Source organism: Lycium barbarum, chromosome 7 (assembly GCF_019175385.1).
Source record: "Lycium barbarum isolate Lr01 chromosome 7, ASM1917538v2, whole genome shotgun sequence".
Classification (NCBI taxonomy): domain Eukaryota; kingdom Viridiplantae; phylum Streptophyta; class Magnoliopsida; order Solanales; family Solanaceae; genus Lycium; species Lycium barbarum.
In genome coordinates, this window is record NC_083343.1 from 64,669,585 (window position 1) to 64,685,261 (window position 15,677).

The following is a 15,677-nucleotide window of genomic DNA, read 5'->3' on the forward strand; positions in this document are numbered from 1 at the left end:
GAAGTCTTTAGAAAGTGAAGTCATAGCTAGGGAATATAAATAGGATTCGAAAATTAGTTTATCATTTTCATGTTTACATAAGATACTTAGCTTAGTCATCTTAGTCATAGAGTCGTTCTGGTAGTACGTATCATAGGCATATCCTCTTATCTAACATCATTGTTATCATTATCGTCATGGAAGTATCCTCGTTAGAGGAGTCATAGTACTTATCATTTGGTAACGAAATCGGGATTAAAGTTTCCCTTTGGATTCACTTCAAGTAAGTCAAGCAAGACTATAAGGAAAATCCGAGAGTAACGGGCCCACCTCGGGCCGGATGAGGTAGCGTATACGATTTACATATATTACGTGTCATAGCATTACTTGTGAGGATCTTAGGGTAATTGGGTCTCATTTATACAAGTGCTAAGGGTTTAGGAGGTTTTTCCCACAATTGGCACACTTTCTAATTCAATTCTATTGAACAAAAAGGAGAAAACTTTAGGTGCGGATTCCGTGGAACAGAGTTGTCCCCGAGGCTCGTACCTGACTTATTACACCCAAGACATGCCATAGAAAGAAGGGTGAAGCCTTACATACGTCTTTCCGCTCCTTTTGCTACTCCGAATTCATGTCACAATTTCGTCAAAATCTGCAAATTGGTCGGTTTTACCAAAACTCTCATTAGTATACTTAGAGTTGAAATCTTAAGGAAACACTTGGCTACCGAAATTTCGGCAACATTTCCTCTGTAAATATATCATCCTCAGCATTCAACACAACCAAATTCTCATCAATCACAATCCGGGAATTCAAACCCGGCCAAACTATTTACATAATTCAACAATCGCACTAGCAATTCACATATTTCATCCAAGATGCATTCCAACACTTCAATTAGCATTCTACTTCCCTCAAGACTCTCCAATTCCAATGAAACAACAATAACCTTATAATACATATATTCCAACAACATCATTTCCAACACCAACATATGTCATACAACCGTCCACACTATGTTTCCTAAATTTCTCAACTAACCCACAAATTAACAACATCAATACAACAAACTATCACCTTGTTCTTGCCATTATTTCTTAATTCATATTGATAGAGAAAGAGATTCAACAATTCATACCTTGTTTTTCATGAAGGTAGCCAAATCTTCAACATTTACTTGTTTCCAAGCCACTCCAACTCCAAAATGAAATCATATTTGTGACTATGCGTTGCCCGGACTTCGATTGATATTCCGTAGCCTTAAATTCACTCAAAATCCTTCACTTTTATGGGGAATTTAGGAGCCCTTTGATGGCTGATTTTTCTGGAAGTTTTGAGAAGTTTTTTTGATGATAAGAATGGGGGTTTTCCCCTTTTTATAAGGGCTGAAACGGCGTCACTGCAGCTACAGTACTGCAGCGGTACTGTAGCGGTACTGTAGCTGTGCTGTTTCTGCGCGACAGTTCAGTTTGTAACGTCTATAATTCTCTCCTCCGAGGTCCTATCAATGAGCGGTTTGTTGAATTACAAACTAGACTCGATGAACTTCATTTTAGGCTTTTGAAACGCCTTAAAACTCCAAATATACATGGATATATACCCCTCCAAATCTGACTAAAAATCTTTCCAGCATTTCTCAAATTTTTGTCGAACTTATTTTCTTCAATTCGCTCGATCTCGAAATATTCCGAAACTCTCCATACATGATATTTATCACTTATTATACTAATAATGGCCATGTTCTCGTGTTTCAAAATACTCTTTCCCGATTACGACTTACGAGATCGTAATTTGTCTTTTTATTTTGTTGTTACATACTTCCCATGGCCTGTATCTTCCAAACCATCATGGGACATCTCCGATACTTCGTTGCTACGGTGATGTACATGTCATTCTCATTTTCTGAAAGTGCGGGGTGTAACATCCTCCCCCCCTTTAAAAAACATTCGTCCTCGAATGTTGAGGCTGAGTTTGCTCCGCAGTAGATATCAATGTTTTTACTTGTGTTTGTCAGTATTTACTGTACTTACTTGCAATCTTACTTACCCGTTAAAACTGAACTGATCCAAATTATGCTATCCATTCTTCTTCCCTTGAGGCCAAAATTTACGCCTGTACCCAAGGTCATCCCTTTTTCTTATTACTTGTCTGTCCACTAACTCTCCATGCCTTATCTCCTTTATTGTCTCTTTAGATTTTGTTGTTTACATTCTTTCATGCACCTTTCATCCCGTGCCTACCACATACTTTTATCCAATTTTTGATCTCATCTTCTTTTTATTCAGGAATTCTTCTTCTCTTCGATCTCCACGTATCTTTCGTACGTTTCATAGATGTCCCAAGCCTTTGTCTCCTTGGAGTTGAATTATTCTTATTCTTCCTCCCTTAAAATAACCTCGAGACTGGTCATATTTTAGCATCCTTTGCTTTCTATAGCAGTTGAATTAATCTTTGCGGTACTTTATCCTTCAACTGATTTAACACAGAAACGTCTCGCTTAATTTCTCTTTCCTTCAATTGGACTTCTGGCCCTTGGCTAACTAATGGAAATTCGTGTACTTATATCAAAAACATCTCAAACCTCTTCTTTAATGATTCATTTCCTTTAATCTACTCTTAAAGTTCTGATCCTTAGTTCGGCTAATACATTAGGGGTGAATTCAGAAGTTTGTCGAAGAATAACCACGATTCTTAGTCATGCAGTGAATTCGGATCTTTTCATTCTTTCTTTTGTCTGTAACCAATTTGTCACGGATAAGATGTCATGTACATATATACATTTCCATCACTATTTTACTTACCAACACTTCCAGAAGCCAATCAAACTTTCTCTAGTCCTGAAGCCCTGTCATGCTTTCTCCCCTTCTGCTAGCCTAGTCCGTCTCCACTTACCCGACTTCTATAGGGTTTTTAACCACTTCATACGCTCTAATTTACCTTAGGATACCTAATTTCACATTCGTCTCTTGTTCCCCCGTTTATGACATTTTCAGCATATTTCCCAGGGGGTCACCCATCGTGATATTGCTCTCATCCTAGCACGTTTAACCTTGAAACTTTAGTGCATTTTAATACGTGAATGCCGGTATAATCATATCGACTGCCCCACACAACCTTTGTCACATCATTTAAGGTAAGTCGGGGTTCTAGCAACTCCCAAAACGTCCTCACGGCGGGTCCCGCTCCTATCTTCACTTTCCTAACCATACAACTACCATACTGCCTCTGCTTAAATCTTCGCTATTTACTCTTATCCATACATATAACTATCTTTTACCGGGGTTTCTAAATTCACACTGGTGGCGGGGACATCTCAGTCGTCATTACTTATATCCGCTAAATCTTTGACCCCTTTTTGAATTTCTACCTGCCGTTATTAATTAGTATTCCTGCAGAGGTTAGGTATACATAGAAAGTTTTAAAGAAAATCTCATATACCTGTAGCCGATCAATCTCGAGCCTGGCCCGGGGAGCTACCAGGTGAAGTATGTTCTTCATTCTCGTCTGTCTGCTCATCGCTCACCCGACCCTCGTCATTTCTTGCGTCCGAATCCGAAAAGAATAGCGGTGATTCCTGGTTCTCTGATGGCCGGAACAAGGGACAGGAGAAATCCGTAGCACTCTCCAAGGTGGCCGGACTGGCATGGTCCTCCATCACGGGGGTAACTGGTGTACCCCCGGAAGCCTCCTCATCTGTCATCCCAGAAGAGTGCTCTGACGGGTCTGTGCCATAACTATCCTCCTCCCTGGAGGTAAGAAGCTCTGGGGGGTCATCGTCGAATCCTCTGAGGGATCTGTAGCATAGCCACTGTCTGTGAAGTCCCCTGCCCTAGGGGTCAGAATCTCGGGAGGAATTGTCGCTGGGTCCTCCGACGGATCCGCATCATAGCTGTCCTCCGCGGGATCCTCCGCTCTGGGAGTCAGAAAATCTGGAGGAGTTGTGGCTGGGTCCTCTGACGGGTCTGACTCAATCGAATAGCCGAGGCTCCCCCTACTAGGCTCTGGAGATACTCTAGGGGCCTTACTGGTGCCCCCATCATCTGAAGCTGATCTCTTCATCGACAGTACTGAAACCATAGCATAGGATTTGGAAAGGGATATGGAAACCTTATAGCATAGCTCTATCGCACGATCTTAGGACACAAAGAAGGTCATATTTCCTAAATGCCCTGTAGCCTCCTGCCTATAAGTGTGGCGCGCTACACACCCATAAACAGGACTCTACTGGACACGGCTCGTAGACAAACTCCTAGGACCGAACTGCTCTGATACCACTTCTGTCACGACCCAAATAGGGGCCGTGACGAGTACCCGGTACTTGTACCGAGCACCCCTTATCTATCCTTTTACCTTTACCTCTCAGCGGGTCGTAGGAACTATGCCATATATTTTTTTTTGTTACTGGACATTAACATGCTAAAACACCATATATCTAATTGTACCTGACTGACTGTACATATCTGTCTACGAGCCTCTAGACATAGTACGCTTATACATAGAAAGGGCCGAGTACTGTCGTGCCCGAGAATACATACACAAAATGGTACCACTGAAGTGAGGCTCCGGAACAACTGGAGCGCTGTAGAGTACCGCTGGTAGAGCTCCTAAGGATCAAGTCCACCTGTCTGCTGACCTGCGCGGCATGAAACGCAGCGTCCACAAAAAGGGACGTCAGTACGAATAGTGTACCGAGTATGTAAGACATGGAAGATAACACAAGCAATAACATAGTGTATAATTAATAATGTCATGAAGTCATAGGACATAGAAAATAGAACTTATACCATGTCATGTATTATCATATCTTATCTTGTCTTGTCGTAGCATATCGCGTTATAGTATATCGTGTCATAGTATGTCAGGCTATAATATATCATATCATAGTTCATCATATCATAGCATAGCATGTTATAGCGTGTCGTGTCATAGCATAGCGTGTCATAGCATGTCTCACCTTAGCATAGCATGTCATAGCGTATCATGGCATAGCATAGCTTGTCATATCATGTCCTGTCGTGGTAGATCATAGCATATCATGTCATAGTATAGCTTACCATAGCATATCTTATCATAGCATGTCTGGTCATGACATGGTAGGTCATATCATAACGCCGAGCAATGTCGGCTCACCCACATAGCGCCAATATACACCGGCTCACCCATATATCCCGCGTCCGGGCACCCCGCGTCCGGGATGATAAGCCAGCTGATCAGGTAGCAATGAAACATGTTTCCCTTCCCATTCCCCCATGTATCCCTTCCCCCCAGCCCAGGTTCATATACATAGCTTGTATACATATACATGTCTTATATACATTTACTTATCTTATATACATATACATATTTTATATACTTATATATATATCTTATATACATATACATGTTTTTTATATATATATACATATCTTATATAAATATACATGTTTTATATAAATATACATCATATAAGCACACAAGGGAGCCCAAGGGAAAATCATGTAGCCATCGGAGTGACGTAAGGTCGGTGACCTCTGAGTACATTATGGAATACTCATGATCGCTCTTGTCTCACCTCGAAGGGACGAATATTTTAAGGTGAGATGGTCAACGGAGAATAATATTAAAGTAAACGTAGAATGAAATCGTGGGCGTCATAGATGACAGTTCATAGGCTTGGAAGTCTTTAGAAAGTGAAGTCATAGCTAGGGAATATAAATAGGATTCGAAAATTAGTTTATCATTTTCATGTTTACATAAGATACTTAGCTTAGTCATCTTAGTCATAGAGTCGTTCTGGTAGTACGTATCATAGGCATATCCTCTTATCTAACATCATTGTTATCATTATCGTCATGGAAGTATCCTCGTTAGAGGAGTCATAGTACTTATCATTTGGTAACGAAATCGGGATTAAAGTTTCCCTTTGGATTCACTTCAAGTAAGTCAAGCAAGACTATAAGGAAAATCTGAGAGTAACGGGCCCACCTCGGGCCGGATGAGGTAGCATATACGATTTACATATATTACGTGTCATAGCGTTACTTGTGAGGATCTTAGGGTAATCGGGTCTCATTTATACAAGTGCTAAGGGTTTAGGAGGTTTTTCCCACAATTGGCACACTTTCTAATTCAATTCTATTGAACAAAAAGGAGAAAACTTTAGGTGCGGATTCCGGGGAACAGAGTTGTCCCCGAGGCTCGTACCCGACTTATTACACCTAAGACATGCCATAGAAAGAAGGGTGAAGCCTTACATACCTCTTTCCGCTCCTTTTGCTACTCCGAATTCACGTCACAATTTCGTCAAAATCTGCAAATTGGTCGTTTTTACCAAAACTCTCATTAGTATACTTAGAGTTGAAATCTTAAGGATACACTTGGCTACCGAAATTTCGGCAACATTTCCTCTGTAAATATATCATCCTCAGCATTCAACACAACCAAATTCTCATCGATCACAATCCGGGAATTCAAACCCGGCCAAACTATTTACATAATTCAACAATCGCACTAGCAATTCACATATTTCATCCAAGATGCATTCCAACACTTCAATTAGCATTCTACTTCCCTCAAGACTCTCCAATTCCAATGAAACAACAATAACCTTATAATACATATATTCCAACAACATCATTTCCAACACCAACATATGTCATACAACCGTCCACACTATGTTTCCTAAATTTCTCAACTAACCCACAAATTAACAACATCAATACAACAAACTATCACCTTGTTCTTGCCATTATTTCTTAATCCATATTGATAGAGAAAGAGATTCAACAATTCATACCTTGTTTTTCATGAAGGTAGCCAAATCTTCAACATTTACTTGTTTCCAAGCCACTCCAACTCCAAAATGAAATCATATTTGTGACTATGCGTTGCCCGGACTTCGATTTATATTCCGTAGCCTTAAATTCACTCAAAATCCTTCACTTTTATGGGGAATTTAGGAGCCCTCTGATGGCTGATTTTTCTGGAAGTTTCGAGAAGTTTTTTTGATATTGTAGCTACAGCACTGCTGCGGTACTGTTGCGGTACTGTAGCAGTGCTGTTTCTGCGCGACAGTTCAGTTTGTAACGTCTATAATTCTCTCCTCCGAGGTCCTATCAACGAGCGGTTTGTTGAATTACAAACTAGACTCGATGAAATTCATTTTAGGCTTTTGAAACGCCTTAAAACTCCAAATATACATGGATATATACCCCTCCAAATCTGACTAAAAATCTTTCCAGCATTTCTCAAATTTTTGTCGAACTTATTTTCTTCAATTTGCTCGATCTCGAAATATTCCGAAACTCTCCATACATGATATTTATCACTTATTATACTAATAATGGCCATGTTCTCGTGTTTCAAAATACTCTTTCCCGATTACGACTTACGAGATCGTAATTTGTCTTTTTATTTTGTTGTTACATACTTCCCATGGCCTGTATCTTCCAAAACATCATGGGACATCTCCGATACTTCGTTGCTACGGTGATGTACATGTCATTCTCATTTTCTGAAAGTGCGGGGTGTAACAATGAACTAAGATTAATGTGATTCGAATAATGTGATAAGATTGTGAGAAAAGACTTAAGAAGGGAAGCAATGATAAGCAAGGAGTCATTCGAGAGGTGAGTTAGTATAAAAACGAGTAAGCTTAAACGAGTAAAGAATGAAACAAGGAAGAAAAAGAAACATGATTACATGTGTCTGAGGAAAGGGAGTAATGTGTCCTTTATAGAAATCAATATAACTGAAAGCATCAATGAGGTTAAGGGAAGTTAAAGCTTATAGAGGAAAGATAAGTATTGAAAAGGACTTTAGGAATTGTGAAGGGTTGAGTGATATTAATAAGAATAGGAATTGAATACGAGTATTTCTCTTTATTTAACATTCGAGGACGAATGTTTCTAAGAGGGGAAGGATGTTACGCCCATGAAAATTTCATGTTACTAAGGCTACAGACGGCTTAATATGAGCTCAAGGAGGAGCAAATATTACAAGTATAAAGAATGAAATTCTACTGTAGTAGCATGAGGATAGCATGAGTATGATATTTTGAATTCGTATAATATGATTGGAATGATACGTTAAAAGATATATAGTCCTCGTAACCGTAAGCTGAAGTGGGGCCCACATGATGGGATTTTTATAAAGGACATATGATAAGTTATATGGAAAATATATGTGGAGTTAAACAAAACTCAAGAAGGACCCTTGAGCCAAATCAAAGTGGAAGCCCTCCAAAAAGATGTTTTTAAGTTACGTTTTCGGGTGATCTGACTTCGGGAGGCCATAACCCCATCATTTTTTGGGAATTTGGGAAAACAACAAATATGAAAGTTGTAGATTATTCAATTATATTTCCAACCATAGGTCGTGGGCCTTCACACGACCTAGGGAAAAAAGGTTATGGACGTTTTAATGCAGCAAGGTCAAGCTGGGCAGTGGACTCGGCCCAACCCGACTCAAGGTCGGTGGGAACCGACCCAAGACCCATATATAAGGGCTAAATGCATACAAATTCATTCATTCACAAATCAAGCAGTCTACAAACTTTTAGAGAGAGAGAGAGAGGAGAGTTAGAAAGAGAAAGTGGAGAATCGAGCAAGTTCGAGGCCCCGAATCCCCAGGCTCGTGAAAGATAAAGTGTAGTACGAGTTGTTGTCATCGTTTTAAGCTAATTATTGAGCTTGGGGGATGATATTTCGTGATTGATCTGCTGCTAATGTATGTATAAGGTTCCTCTTATGTTATTAAAGTGTTTATTTAGAGTTATAACGGATTAGAACGGAGGAAATAATGTTAAAAGCTCGTTTGGCATTTTTGGGAGGTTTATGAAGGTGGGGCTGTTTCAGTGGAGTTAAATGGATGGAAATATCTGAGTTATGATGTATATTGATTGTCGATATTGTTGTTTGACGTTGTTGCTAATAATTTAGCTGAATTGGATTTTCAGGTTTATCCAGTTTATAAAGGATGTGCTGTCGAAATTCCGTTAGAAATAGAGATAAGTTTAAGGGATTGATTTTAAGGATATATATTGGATGGATTGTGCAGTAAATTAAGTATACTGTTGTGTTTTTGAGATTTATTTGTTGTTGAGCTGTTGTGGTGATATACCGAATTAGGAGATACTAATGATATAGAGGAGATGCTGCCCGTTTCGTTTTAGAATTAAGTTATCAATTAATATATATGATATACGAAAGCCTTCTTAAGTCACGTGCATATTCTTACGATTATAGGTTTGGCATACTAATTGTGAAAAGTTCGTGATTAAGTTGAGTTCCTTGGACGACATAAGGTATGTAAGGCAAACCTTTCTTCCTTTGACATGATTCTTGTTGTTTTTCATTCTATATGTACTCCATATGATTCCATTCTTAGACGAGTAAGGTATAAATGTTTCTTGTGATGGCTTATTGATATTGTACTCCTATTCTGTTCCGAAGGGAATGCCCATAAGGTGTCAAGTTGAGTTGTGTAAATGGTTTTACTAATGATTTCGAGGAAATTAGTTTTATACTAAAGGAAACATAAAGTTTGATTTTCAAAACCACTCCAAAGGGGGTGCGAGATTTTACTACTTCATTTCACTTATGATTTATGTTTACATTCCATAGTATCATCCCTTTATATTGATATGATCATTTATTCTTTGGGTAGGGCAATAAGATGAAATTGAGTAGAATATAAGTAGTGAGAATTTCATAACAATTCTACCCTCAAACCTGAAAGTATGTCCTCCTAAGTCTAGTGAGATACAAATTTGATAACTTCTTATAAAGACTAAGGCTAATAACTTGATTGTGATGAATTGATTAGTGACTTATGATATAAATTGAAATTGATATTTTTGGATTGAGTTTGTGTTGATATGATGTTGATATTAAGCCGGAAGCGGTTGCCCGAAGGGGCCATCATTATTGAGCCGGAAGCGGCTGCCCGAAGGGGCCATCATTATTAAGCCGGAAGCAGCTGACCGAAGGGGCCATCATTATTAAGCCGGAAGCGGCTACCCGAAGGGGCCATCATTATTATGCCGGAAGCGGCCGTCCGAAGGGACTATTGTGATACTAGCCGGAAGCGGCAGTCCTAAGGGACTATTGTGATACTAGCCGGAAGCGGCTGTCCGAAGGGACCATTCGGTTAACATGTCGGAAGCGGCATGTGTGTTGGATTGCATTATTTACTTAAAGATTGTTTTGCGACTTCGTGTTCACATTTATGTTTCTTCCAGCGAAGGCTGCAAGTATTGAGTTAGATTGTGATTTATTCTCTCCTAAATCAAATTATGATTATGATTTGGTACAACCTTACATACTCAGTACATTGTCCGTACTGACGTCCTTTTTCCTGGGGACGCTGCGTTCATGCCCGTAGCTACAGATTGTTTGGCAGGTTAAGTGTATAGCTAGAATGCTTGGACGTCTGCTGGGATTGGCAAGTTCCACCTCATTCTGGAGCTGTGCTGAGTCATGTATAGATATGCATGATTATGGATGGGTATGTCAGGGCCCTGTCCTGACTCATAATGTCCAGTTCACTTCTTAGAGACTTCTGCAGACAGTGTCCTGTGGTATATTTGTCGAGATGTCGACAAAGTGATGTCAGTTGAGTCATTTGTGGATTTTAAAAGAGTATGTATCTTAGATGATTTCAATTGGTTTAAAGTACTTATTTGATTGAAAGTTTTCATAATCATTATAAAGATAATGATTTCTATTTGGAAAAGTTTCATGTTTTAATTTTTTTTTGAATTGACGGGTTTTGATAGTGCGAATGTCTGCGGGTTCGCTCGACTCTGATGAGATTTGGATGCCCGTCATGACCTACCATTGTTAGGGTGTGACATGAACAATCTTAGAGTGGAACTTTTCTTCTTGCTCAAAAACCCTAATCCACTTCCCTTGGGTTTTCTTGGTGTAGATGAACTTTTACTAGGTTTCACACACTTGATTTCATGGTTTTAGTGTAGTTGATCATGGATTTTCTTTGATTTCTTGTAGATGAATATTGGAGAGTGTTCTAAACTTTTCTTGAAGAGAGGAGTGTGGAAAATGAAATAAAGGAATGGTCCTTATATGATTTTAATTTCTGTCCCGACCAAGATATACGGACCAACATACGGGCCGTATGTGTGGCCGTATGTTTGGTCCAGTAGGTGATGACCCTCTTGGCTATATATACGGCCTAACATACGGCCAGCATATTTTATACGGTCCGCATGTTGGGCCGTATAGTGCCCAGCTGTTCTGTTTTTTCGTTCTCGTCGACTCGTTTGATCTCCAATCCTTATGGAACCTTCTTTGTCACGACCCAGCTAGGGGCCGCGACGGGTACCCGAGGCTAACCGCCGAGCACCGCTCGCTCTATTACCCTCCTTACTCGATTAATGCCTTATCATCTTATTTATGCTTGAAACATAGAAAAAGATCATAACTTAGATGGAAACATAAATACTTGTGTATATAGAAAGGTTTGGTACATCAAAATAATGAGTGCACGTATACATGAAAGATGTGAGACCATACTACCCACACTACGCATCTACGAGCCTCTACTGACATACTATACAATGGACGGAACAAGACTCCGTCATGCCCAAATATATATATACATATGTACCAAAAGAGAAATCACAAGCAGCTCTGAACAATGGAGTGCTCTCGACAGCTGGCAGCTCCTAAGTATCTGGATTAAGCTCGCCTCCCTGTCTACCTGTGGGCATGAACACAGCGTCCAACGAAGGGACGTCAGTACGAACATTGTACTGAGTATGAGAGGCATGAACAGTGAAGAAAGGCATCAATAATATAATGAGAGCATCAATATAAATCATATGGATCTGACCGATAGTCAAAAAAGGAATAATGCATGCTGTCTTACTCATACTTATCATCGTAACATGTATGCATCATATGCAAGCTGCCCGCCCATGTCGGGACGGTGTGATAATCAATAATATAAGCCCGCGTCCAGGCCTCCCGCGTCCGGGGTACCATCTCGTTCCGCCCACTAGTGGTGTCTGCCCACGCCCGAAGGTTGTGGTGTATCCGTATCGCCGCCCGCCGAAGCGGTGTCTGCCCTGCCAACTAGGCCCGGTATGCAATGCTCATGCCATGCTTATCATAAAATAGTCATAATAATGTACTTATTGTAAAATATTTATCTTATCATAATCACATGCATAAGGTTTGAGAACAACTTTACTCTATCGGGGTGACGTAAGGTCGTGACCCCCCCCCCCCCCCCCGATTACTTTATGGAGCAATTACAGACATTCTGCCTCACCTTGAAAGGACTAGTACATAAGGTGAGTGTAGGCAAGGACTAACATCATCATATCGTATAACTTATCTCATATAGACATTTAACTTTTTGGAATGTAGGAGCTCATGGAAAGATAGTAATTCGGACTATAAGATTCATGCCATTGGAAAGAAAGGACTAGCCTCACATACCTTGTCGTTTAGCTAAGTTGCTGTCCACTTATTCTCCTTCGTTAACACGTCGTCACCTTCATGAGAGAATTCGTATTACATTAGTTAATCGACTATGAGAACGCATCGTTATCCCTAGAGAAAATTAGGCGGCATTTCCTTTGAGTTTAACACTTATATCATGACCTATACACCATTTGTAACGTATTCATAATCATAACACGTCAACTTCTATGATTCCATCCAACTACCATTCCATAGTGACACTATTTACTCAATCATGACCCATTCCTATGTTCTTCTACATTTTAAGTATCTAAGTCTTCCAATACCTTGAATTACGTGGTATAGTCATGAAACATACCTTAAACTTCACTTAGCCAAAACCAGAGTTCCACCCTTTTGAGGATTTCTTGACTTAGATGATCCTTTGATGTGCTCTTACACTTGTTTTCATGAATTTAGTGGTGTTGATCTTGATGTACCCTTTGATTCTCTTAAATTCTTATGGAGGAAGTATTTGGAGAGTTCTATAGTATTCTTGAATTGTATAGAAGAGAAATGAAATGAAATGAAATGAGGCTTAAGTCCCTTTTTAGTAACTCAAAACTGATGTTTAATGAATTCTCGTCGGGATGAATAGTGGTCGTAAACCACAGTTTACGAACTGTATTGTGGTTTACGGTCCGTCCTCCGCAATCGTTTTTAAGCATTTCAAAAATAGAAAGTTTGGCTAAGGGACATGGAAGTTTACGACCGAGGTTTACGGTCCGTAAACCAGTTTACGGGCCGTCCTCCAAGTCGTTTTTAGCCATTTCAACACTTGATAGAACTTGAAATTTTTGGACAGCTGGAGGACGATTGCACTATACGGTCCGTAAATCACTTTACGGGCCATATAGTGCCATTTACGACCACTGTGCTGAAAATTTTCCGCCACCTTCTTATTTCCAAAAATTCATAATTAGCCATTCCCGACTTAATAAAACATCATACACTCAAGCCCTTCATTGTTCTACTCATCACACAAGTACGGAAGGATTTCCGAGGTGTAACATTCTTCCCCTCTTTGGAACATTCGTCCTCGAATGTTCGACACTCGGGAATTCTAGAAAAAATTTGCCAAAGTCTCCTTTGTAATTTGACTCTACCAACCTGTCACAGCAACCCACAATATCATGGCCTTACAGGGCTATATCACACTATCCACACACGACTAAAATCATAATACTAGGGTGTACATACCTTATATCGTCGACGCTTCACCTTGAATCTCCTCCGGGGACTGGAACAAATACGGGTACATGGATTTCATCTTCTCCTCCGCTTCCCAAGTCATTTCTTCTCGATTGCTGTTTCACCATAGGAATTTCACTGAAGCTACTTCTTTGTTCCGGAGCCTTCGCACTTGTCTATCTAAAATGGCAATAGGTACTTCTTCATATGTTAGCTTCTCTGTCACCTGCACATCGTCAACCGGGACTATTGTTGTAGGATCCCCGATACACTTGCGGAGTATCGAAACATGGAACACCGGATGGACTGATTCAAGCTCCGAAGGTAGGTCCAATTCATATGCTACATGTCCCACCTTACGGACAATTTTATAAGGTCCTATGTATCTTGGACTCAATTTCCCTTTTTTGCCAAATCTCATCACCCCTTTCATTGGCGATACCTTCAGAAATACCCAGTCATTTTCCTGAAATTCTAAATCCCGTCGGCGGTTGTCTGCATAAGACTTTTGGCGACTTTGAGCTGTTAACAGTTGGTCTCGAATCACTTTAACCTTTTCAACTGCTTGTTGGATCAAGTCGGGGCCTATCAATTGTACTTCTCTGGTTTCAAACCATCCAATTGGAGATCTACATTTTCTTCCATATAAGGCTTCATACGGGGCCATTTGAATACCGGAATGGTAGCTATTGTTTTAAGCAAATTCGATAAGGGGTAAATGCTCATCCCAACTACCCCCAAAATCCAACACACACGCTCGGAGCATATCCTCCAAGGTCTGAATGGTGCACTCGGCTTGTCCGTCCGTTTGTGGATGAAATGTTGTGCTGAATTTGACTTGGGTACCTAACCCTTCTTGAAAAGATTTCCAAAACTTAGCTGTAAACTGGGCCCCTCTATCTGTAATAATGGCCAAAGGGATCCCATAAAGGTGCACAATTGCCTTTAAATATAACCTGGCATAGTCTTCTGCTGAATACGTGGTTCTAACTGGGAGGAAATGAGCTGCTTTCGTGAGTCTATCCACGATCACCCATATAGAGTCATATTTTCCTCGGGAGCGGGGTAACCCCAAAATAAAATCCATATTAATCCCCTCCCATTTCCAGGTAGGAATTTCCATTGCTTGCAATAAGCCCCCTGGCTTCTGATGTTCTGCTTTCACCTGTTGGCAGTTCGGACACTGCGCCACAAATGCCGCTATGTCTCGTTTCATGCCATCCCACCAATATAGCAATTTAAGATCATGATACATTTTGGTCGTACCTGGATGAATGGAATACTGAGAATGATGCGCTTCTTCTAAAATTTGCTGGCATAATTTTTCCACATCCGGGACACACAGTCTGTCTTGGTATCTAAGAACCCCATCTATGGAAACTGCAAATGGAGACTTCTCTTTCCCACGGGATACATCCCTGTGATGACACATCTGTGGATCTTCGTACTGGCGTTCTTTTATCTCCGCATTCAAGGGCGAGACCGCAGGATCATTAACACTAATTCCAGCCTTACCCGAATCAATTACACGTACCCCAAGATTTTCTAGTTGATAGAGCTCACGAACCATTTCTTTCTTTTCTGAAGGGACTTCACTTAAACTGCCTATTGATCGACGGCTAAGCGCATCTGCTACCACATTCGCTTTCCCGGGGTGGTATAAAATATTCACGTCATAATCCTTCAACAATTCCAACCACCGCCTCTGCTGTAGGTTCAACTCCTTCTGCTTAAGAATATGTTGAAGAGTCTTGTGATTTGTATAGATATCGACGTGCACACCGTACAGATAATGCCTCCATATCTTTAAGGCATGAATAACTGCAGCATATTCGAGATCATGAGTCGGATCATTCTGTTCATGTTTCCGCAACTGTCTCGAAGCATATGCAATAACCTTGCCATGCTGCATCAGCACACATCCTAGTCCCACACCGGAAGCGTCACAATACACGACATAACCATCCGGCCCTTCTGGAAGTGTTAACACTGGAGACGAGGTCAATCTATCTTTTAGCTGTCGGAAACTATGCTCAC